General features: G+C 42.3%; 1 long non-coding RNA gene across 1 annotated transcript in view; it reads right to left on the bottom strand.

Annotated features, from left to right (window-relative positions):
- LOC109310635 overlaps nt 1-7,627 on the bottom strand; it is a 71,259-nt gene that overhangs the window by 15,835 nt on the left and 47,797 nt on the right. Inside the window, exon 2 of the long non-coding RNA XR_002101277.1 lies at nt 1,159-1,288. This is a non-coding gene — a long non-coding RNA (uncharacterized LOC109310635). The remainder of the gene's footprint in view (nt 1-1,158; nt 1,289-7,627) is intronic.

Here is a 7,627-nt window from a genome sequence, read left to right as displayed (position 1 = left end):
CCTTAGTAAGGAGTTTGAGGATCCAGTGAACACAGAGAATGAATATTCTCCTCCCTCTAATAGCGGCCTCTATAACTGGGAATAAAGCTGTTAAGATGAAGCCGTGTGTCATCACCATGTTGTATTACATTCTATCCCCTGAATCCAGCCAAAAAACCAGATACTAAAATGGTGCCATCAGTTCACCCAACACCACTTTCATTCTTCAGTCCCTTTATTATGTCCCCTTGTCACATCTTATCAAGGAGAACGTCTCGTTTTCACCTGCAGGTTCTACACAACTCTGTGATGTCTTGAGCATGTCTACCTACATGTGCATTCATACTTTTTTCTTCATGTACATTAAATTTAGTACCTCCGGTGTGAGATATTAAATAATGCGTGTTAGGCTGTCCAAATGCCCAGTAGCGAAAGTGCATACTTTTTCAGTGATGCTTAATGAGCCCATTTTACTGTGCACTAGCATATTTGCATGGTTTTTTTACGCAACACTTTAATGCGCAGTAAAATAGGCTACTGGGCATTAAAGCACACAGGTAGATACCCCTTAGGTCTTAAGTTTTGCTACTTAAAAGAGTACATCTTGTATTCCTGTTCTTTGTTCTTCCACTCATATGCACCTCACCACAAGTGGTGTTCTCATACTCCCAGGTATGTGCCTTTTCCTATCACGCCCTAGATATGGGGCAAATCACCAAATTCCAAGCATCAGACCTCAGAATTTCCTCATTCAAGACTTTCTTAAAGAAACTTTTTCTTTGATTTCCAGAAGTGCCCATCCAAATGGCTTCTCAACCTCAATGCTTTCCAAACGAATCCAAGTAACAATCCCCCCTGGAATTCACAGTGATTGCCACCTTGCTAAACAACCCAGGGAAGGGGATGCCTTTTTTATGTGCCTTTCATACAGAAAAGCCCACCCTACTTAAGCAAGAATAGGCCAGGTCCTTAGCCAGTGTAAATGAGCCTACGCTGATTAATGCCAGTAGTGCTGATTTATGCTAGCTGAGGATACTCCCAGAAGATAATACTTAAGAAATAATAATAAAATCTTCCCAAACACCGAAACTTAGAAAAAAAAAAAGTCAAATTATGTCAATCTTGTAACACTAGGCAGAGGCAGTAATGAATGCCAGTTTATACACTGTAATATTGTACCTTGCCATATGTTCAAGTAGCTTCCCTTGGAGAATTCCATCTCTCTCATATGGACAGAAGAATGAGAACAACAAACTGTTGAAAAGGTCACCAAGAAATACAAACATCACAGATGGCATAGGTGAAAGCACTGCAAAAAAGCAGAGTGAAAGAAGAATGTGTAGGAGTATCAGTCTTTAATTGGCAGTGCTGAGCTAGAAAGTGCACTTGCATGCTACCTTTATTAATATTAAAATGACTATTGTAAATATAGCTTATGATTATTTGCCAACTGGCCCTGATCCTAGGGAGATGAAACACAACCTTATTCCTCACTGACATTCCACAATGAAACTTCCTTTTTTTCAGTAGATTAAAAGGGCAGCCAAGAAACCCTGTGACCCCACTCCTTCACTTTGATGTCCTGTGGAGGAGAAGGTTTTCCCCCCTCTCTTTTTACAGAGAGCTATTTTATAATTCAGATACTTATACTACACTGTTCCTGTCTTGAGCTGGAACAAACCCATTCTCTATCTAAGTGATATGCAGAGACCTACAACTACTCTCTATTCCATATATGAAAGAGTCACAAAGCAGTAGATTCCCAATTTTCGCAGTAACTCTCTGGTACTTCATTGATAACAACAGGTTACAAGATCACATCCCACTGAACTCAAGAAATAAAATATGTGGGGAACATTGTTCAGTTCTCATGACTAAAGACAAGATAAGTGGAGGCACTCTAACAGGTAGCTGGTTACAGAGCTGAGTTTGATGAAAAAGACAGTGTGCCCAATTCTAATTTAAGATTTCTGTGTTTGTCAGAAAGTTTTACGTTTTGACAACGACTAAAATTGGCTTCTTTCTGTGAAGTCACATGTCCTGGTCACTATTAAAAAGCCAACATTTTTTCAACAGCTGGTGATCGCTCAGGGCATCTTTACATATGCTCTAGGAATGGGAGGAGGGGGGTGCTTTACAGTGGCTCTGAGAGCTGCTATAATTAAAGTGCTCACAGCATCCTGTGTATTCAAGCTCATAGATTCATAGATGTCAGGGTCGGAAGGGACCTCAACAGATCATTGAGTCCGACCCCCTGCCTAGGCAGGAAAGAGTGCTGGGGTCAGCTGACCCCAACCAGAGCCTGTCCAGCCGTCTCTTAAAGACCCCCAAGGTAGGTAGGGATGAGCACCACCTCCCTTGGGAGCCCATTCCGAATTTTGGCCACCCTTACCGTGAAGAAGTGTTTCTTGACATCTAGCCTAAATCCACTCTCTCAGTTTGTGACCATTGTGCCTTGTTACCCCAAGAGTCACCCTGGTGAACAGAGCATCTCCAATCCCTTGCTGTGCCCCCCCTGATGAATTTGTAGGCAGCCACAAGATCACCTTTCAGCCTTCTCTTGCAGAGGCTGAAGAGGTCAAGGTCCCTCAGTCTCTCCTCATAGGGCTTGTCCTGTAAGCCCCTAACCATATGAGTGGCCCTCCTCTGGACCCTCTCGAGTCTATCAACATCCTTCTTGAAGTAAGGCACCCAAAACTGGATGCAGCACTCCAACTGCAGTCTGACCAATGCCACATAGAGGAGAAGTATTACCTCCTTGATTCTACTTTTCATACATCTGCTGATGCATGATAAAGTGCAGTTAGCTTTGCTGATGATTTTGTCACACTGATGACTCATGTTCATCCAGGAGTCCACTATGACGCTGAGATCCCTTTCCACTTCTGTGCTGCTGAGAGGGTCACTTCCCAGCCAGGAGGTGTGCCGGATATTTTTTTGTACCCTAGGTGCAGCACTCTGCACTTGTCCTTGTTGTACTGCAACCTATTGTGTGCCACCCACTTTTCTAACCTGTCCAGGTTTGCCTTCAATCATTCCCTACCCTCCGGAGGGTGCACTTCACTCCACAATTTAGTACTGTCTGCAAACTTGGAGAGAGTACACTTCACACCCACATCCAAATCACTGATGAAGATATTGAAGAGTACAGCTCCAAGGACTAAACCCTGTGGGACCCCACTACTCACATCCTTCCAGGTCGATACTGACCCGTCTAGTACCACTCTCTGTGTGCGACCCCCCCCCAAGCCAATTTGCTACCCATCAGACCATGTAAACCTCTGTCTCAACCTCTTAATTTATTTATGAGAATGGGATGAGATACTGTATCGACGGCCTTGCTAAAGTCCAAGAAAATGACATCCACCTCTACTCCTGCATCTGAGCATTTTGTGACCTTGCCATAAAATGAAACCAGATTGGTCAGGCATGATCTACCTGCTACAAATCCATGTTGGCTTCCCTGCTGCATTATTTTTCCCACTGGACTCTCACAAATATGGTCCCTCATAATTTTTTGAAAGGATGGAGGTGAGACTGACTGACCTATATTTACTTGGATCCTCCTTCCTCCCCTTCTTGAAAATGGGACCGTGTTGGCCTTTTTCCAGTCCTTCGGGATCTGACCTGAGTGTCATGTGTGCTTAAACAGCCATGCCAGTGGTTCTGCTATGACACCATCCAGTTCCTTGAGAACCCTTGGATGCAGCTCATCCAGGCCTGCTGATTGAACACATCCAGTCCATCCGAGTGACTCTGCACCAAGTCACCGTCAACAGTTGGTGGGCTGGTGTCCCTCTGATGCCCATCTAAGAACCCATTAGGAGACTTATCTTGACCCCTGTTCAGGAACACTGAGGCAAAAAACTCATTGAATAGCTCAATCTCCCCTTGCTTCTTATTGTTCAGTAGGGGTCCTATGCTGCCCTGGGCCTTCCTTTTACCCCATACCTAAAAATAGACTTTTTGTTGTCTTTAATTTGTGTTGCCAGCCTCAGCTCTGTAGTTGCTTTGGCTTTTCTAATTGCTTCCTTGCAAGTACGGGCCAAGTAGGTATGATCCTCCTTGGTAGTTCCCTCTGCTTCCACTGCCTCTATGCCTTCTTTTTTGCCCTTAGGCTCCCCTGGATTTCCCTGTTTAGCCAAGGAAGTTTTTTGGCTCCTTTCCCCCCATACTGGGATAGTCTCCCTCTGTGCCCAAAGGATAGCTTCCTTTAGAAATGACAACCCTTCCTGAACTCCCATCTTGTCAATACTCCTATCCTGCAGTGCATCGACTAGACTCCTGAGCACACTGAAGTTAGCCTTTCTAAAGTCAAGCACTTCCACCCTACTAGTTATCTCACCCACCCTACACCGTATGGTAAATTCAGTTGATTGGTGGTCACTGTCCCCAAGGTGACCACGAATCTGCAGCTTCCCTACTAGGTCCTCCCCCACAGCCAACACCAAGTCCAGTATGGCATTCCCCCTAGTGGGATTGTATACCTTCTGTGTTAGGTGAAGGTCCTGCACACAGGTTAAGAACCTATGTGAACGGTTGGATTTGGCTGACTGTTCCTCCCAGCAGATGTCAGGGTGGGAGGAGCAGTCAGCCAAATCCAACTGTTCATGTAGGTTCTTAACTTGCTCGTTTGACAAGCTTCAGTTAAAGTGCCCCCACTGCCATTTTGAAGTGTGGTAATGCTGAACACATGACACACAGAGGCTACTGGAATACACTAATTGGCACATTCCGGCAGACTCAATTAAATCGAGTCTGATCCAACATGCTGCAAAGTCCCCACACATCAACAGGCACCCTCAGACAGAGCTGTATGAGAATTGCATATAGTTAGCAACCCTAAACACAAATAATTATGGCCAAGGATGGTCCAAGTAGCTGTGGTACTTCTGAAGCTATCGATGCCAACTAGAAGCTTTATCTTTTCAAAAGCTCTCAGGATGGTGCACAGTTTGTTATAATCTTTTGCAATTCAGGATAGCAAATGAAGATGTGATTACCTCAGACCAGTGTACATTTTTAAATATTCAACAAAAAAAAATATTAAGCCATTTCAGCAGAGGATGGGCAGTGGCAAGTGAAAGACAGAGACTCTTCTTCACATGGGGAGATGGTACCACATGGGTCAAAGATTCTCACTTAGTTTGGAAGAACTAACAGCCGTAAAGTTGGAACGACTTCACAGCAGTTTCTCTAGAAAAATCTGTTGGGGGAAAAACGTGCTAAATTCCTGATCTGATTTGATTTGATTTGATCCAAATCTGATTTGGATTTTCATGCTTAGTGCCTAAAAATATTCATGGCAAAATGAAGACCATGCATAAGCTCAAAATTTAGCCTAATGATTTTACCAGCCAGAAATATCATCTCCATGGAAGGACATGGATACAAGAAGCAGCTTTTACATGATAAACTAGAGTGCTAATTTTAAGGGCAAAAGATATTCCTCACTAACTTGTTGTATAGTCACTCTTATTCCACAGTTTATTTCCAGTTTAGTTTAATTCATTGCAGAAGAACAACTTAATTTAGTTTAATTCACTGTTGAGCAAATATTAGCAGAGAATAAGAACGTCCGCAGGAAAAAGCTACTGTGGAAGCGGGACCCCAAGCTATTTCAGCATGTAGACAAGTCCTTAATGTTATGGATATCAGTAGGCAAAAGATCAAATAAGCATGTCAACGTCTTCTATGGAATCTGCTCTGTTCCTGAAGCTTAAGTCCCAGTAGTCAATGTAGACTTGAAAGATGATAAGAAGTATTACCTAGGCAATTCTTTCTTGATTTAGAGTAAAACTCAGCTCTCAGATCTGTATGACAGTTATCTTGGACTTTCTGCTTTCCCAGAGCACTGAGCTCCCAGTGTTCCATCTGCATTAATGTGGATATAAAAATTAAAATCCACCTTGTAGAGCTGGAATCATATTTTCACCTTCCAAAGGAATCCACCAGAGAACACTTGTTAAAATTCTAGTGACACAGATGCATTTTTTTTACCTAAAATACTTGCTTTAGTAGAGAGAGAGACACAGACAGACAGAGGAGGAGAAGTCAGTTTGCCTTATTGTTCCTTGATGTGCCTACACATGGGTTCATAAACATCTTCTCTCGGAGTACCGCAATTCACTTAGAACATGATTAGGTGTTTACTAGAGATTCTAATCATGGCAAATAAGTGCTCTGAGCTCAAGAGATCACTTACTTTTCCTGGCTGAACCAGAGATGAAAAGCAAACCTAAAGAGAATTAAAAAGATGGAAAATCACCCTGGGTACAAGTCAATGGGATTTCAAGTTAGATAACAGCCTTCAGAATTCAGAGCGTTGTATTATGATCATATTTATAACTCCGGATGTAGATACACAACATGATGACTCTATAATAGAGTAATTCATCTGAGATTTAACACCTGAGGTAAATGTACTCCATCATTGTCAGCAGCAGTCCCTCAATATAAGGATTACAGTCTTCCAGTAAATAGGGAAGTCATTGGTGAATCCACAGATGACTGAGGAGGCTAATGCAAATTTGCATGTTGCACATGTGGAAAATAATTCTGGAAGGAAGGAGTAGATCTGGGTGATGTCAGGTCACAATTTTTTCCTCTTTGTCTATTTCATCTATCTGCTTCTATAGTGAAACAAGTTTGCTCTGAGGCTGCTGCCACCTGCCATTCATATCCTGGCTTTACAGGCTGAATGAAATTGCTTGGTGGCCTGGATCTGACCCACTGGCTACCAACTGCTGATCTAGATTTTTTCTGGAATACTCAAACCAGGCTCGTAAGTGTATTCTGGCTATCCCATATTATCTGCCCAAGTACAGTATAGCCAACACAATTTTTTTTAGCCTTAGTTATGAGGTCCCATAGTACCTCACCAGTTACAGTACTATTTTCCACTAAGGCTTTGATTTATAAACCACACTGAATTTGTTGTTTAATATTAATGGCATAATTTTTCAGACTTTCAGGCATTTCATAATCTACTTCAGCTTCAATTTGTTTTTATTAGGTTGGTTATTTTGATAAATTTCCTGAATTAAAGCTTCTTTGCCTCATTTTCTTTATTCATCAATCAGACCAAGTGTCCTTCCTATAATTCCATAGTTTAGACTATGGTCAGCTCTCTATGAGCTTACAGAGGCAGTGGATGCTAGATGCCTCTCCTTTCTGCACAAACAGCAGAGAGCTACAGCTTCAGTCCTTTTAGTCCTCTTGGACAAAGAGTCACTGATAGCCAGACCTAAAAGGGGAAGAATCAGGTGATATATCAGCATTAATCCGTCAATAATTTATGACATATGATATCATAGCAACTGCTTCCTTGTTACATTCCAAGTTAGCTTCTTGGTAGAACCCTGATTTTCAAACTCTCCAGCAACAAAGAGAAGGTGAATTGATGAATGTTTCTGGGTAACATCTGAGAAAAACCCTTCTGTAAGCATGGTAGGGAGATAGAAAATCATAGATCTGCCCCTTGCCCTCCTCTTTTTGCCCCATCATCTCTGTCCCTCCCCCCAGTAATTGTAGCCCTAGTGAAGTCAACAGGTGTTTTACCAATAGAGGTCAGTTATGCCAAATATAATACTACTAGGTAATTGTTTATCAAAAACAATGGATTTTAGGGAATGTTTACATGCCCCCT

This window comes from Crocodylus porosus, unplaced genomic scaffold (genome assembly GCF_001723895.1).
Source record: "Crocodylus porosus isolate Cpor-Errol unplaced genomic scaffold, CroPor_comp1, whole genome shotgun sequence".
Taxonomy (NCBI): Eukaryota; Metazoa; Chordata; order Crocodylia; family Crocodylidae; genus Crocodylus; species Crocodylus porosus.
The sequence above is the reverse complement of the archived record's forward strand: the minus strand, read 5'-3'. Positions and strand labels throughout refer to the sequence as shown.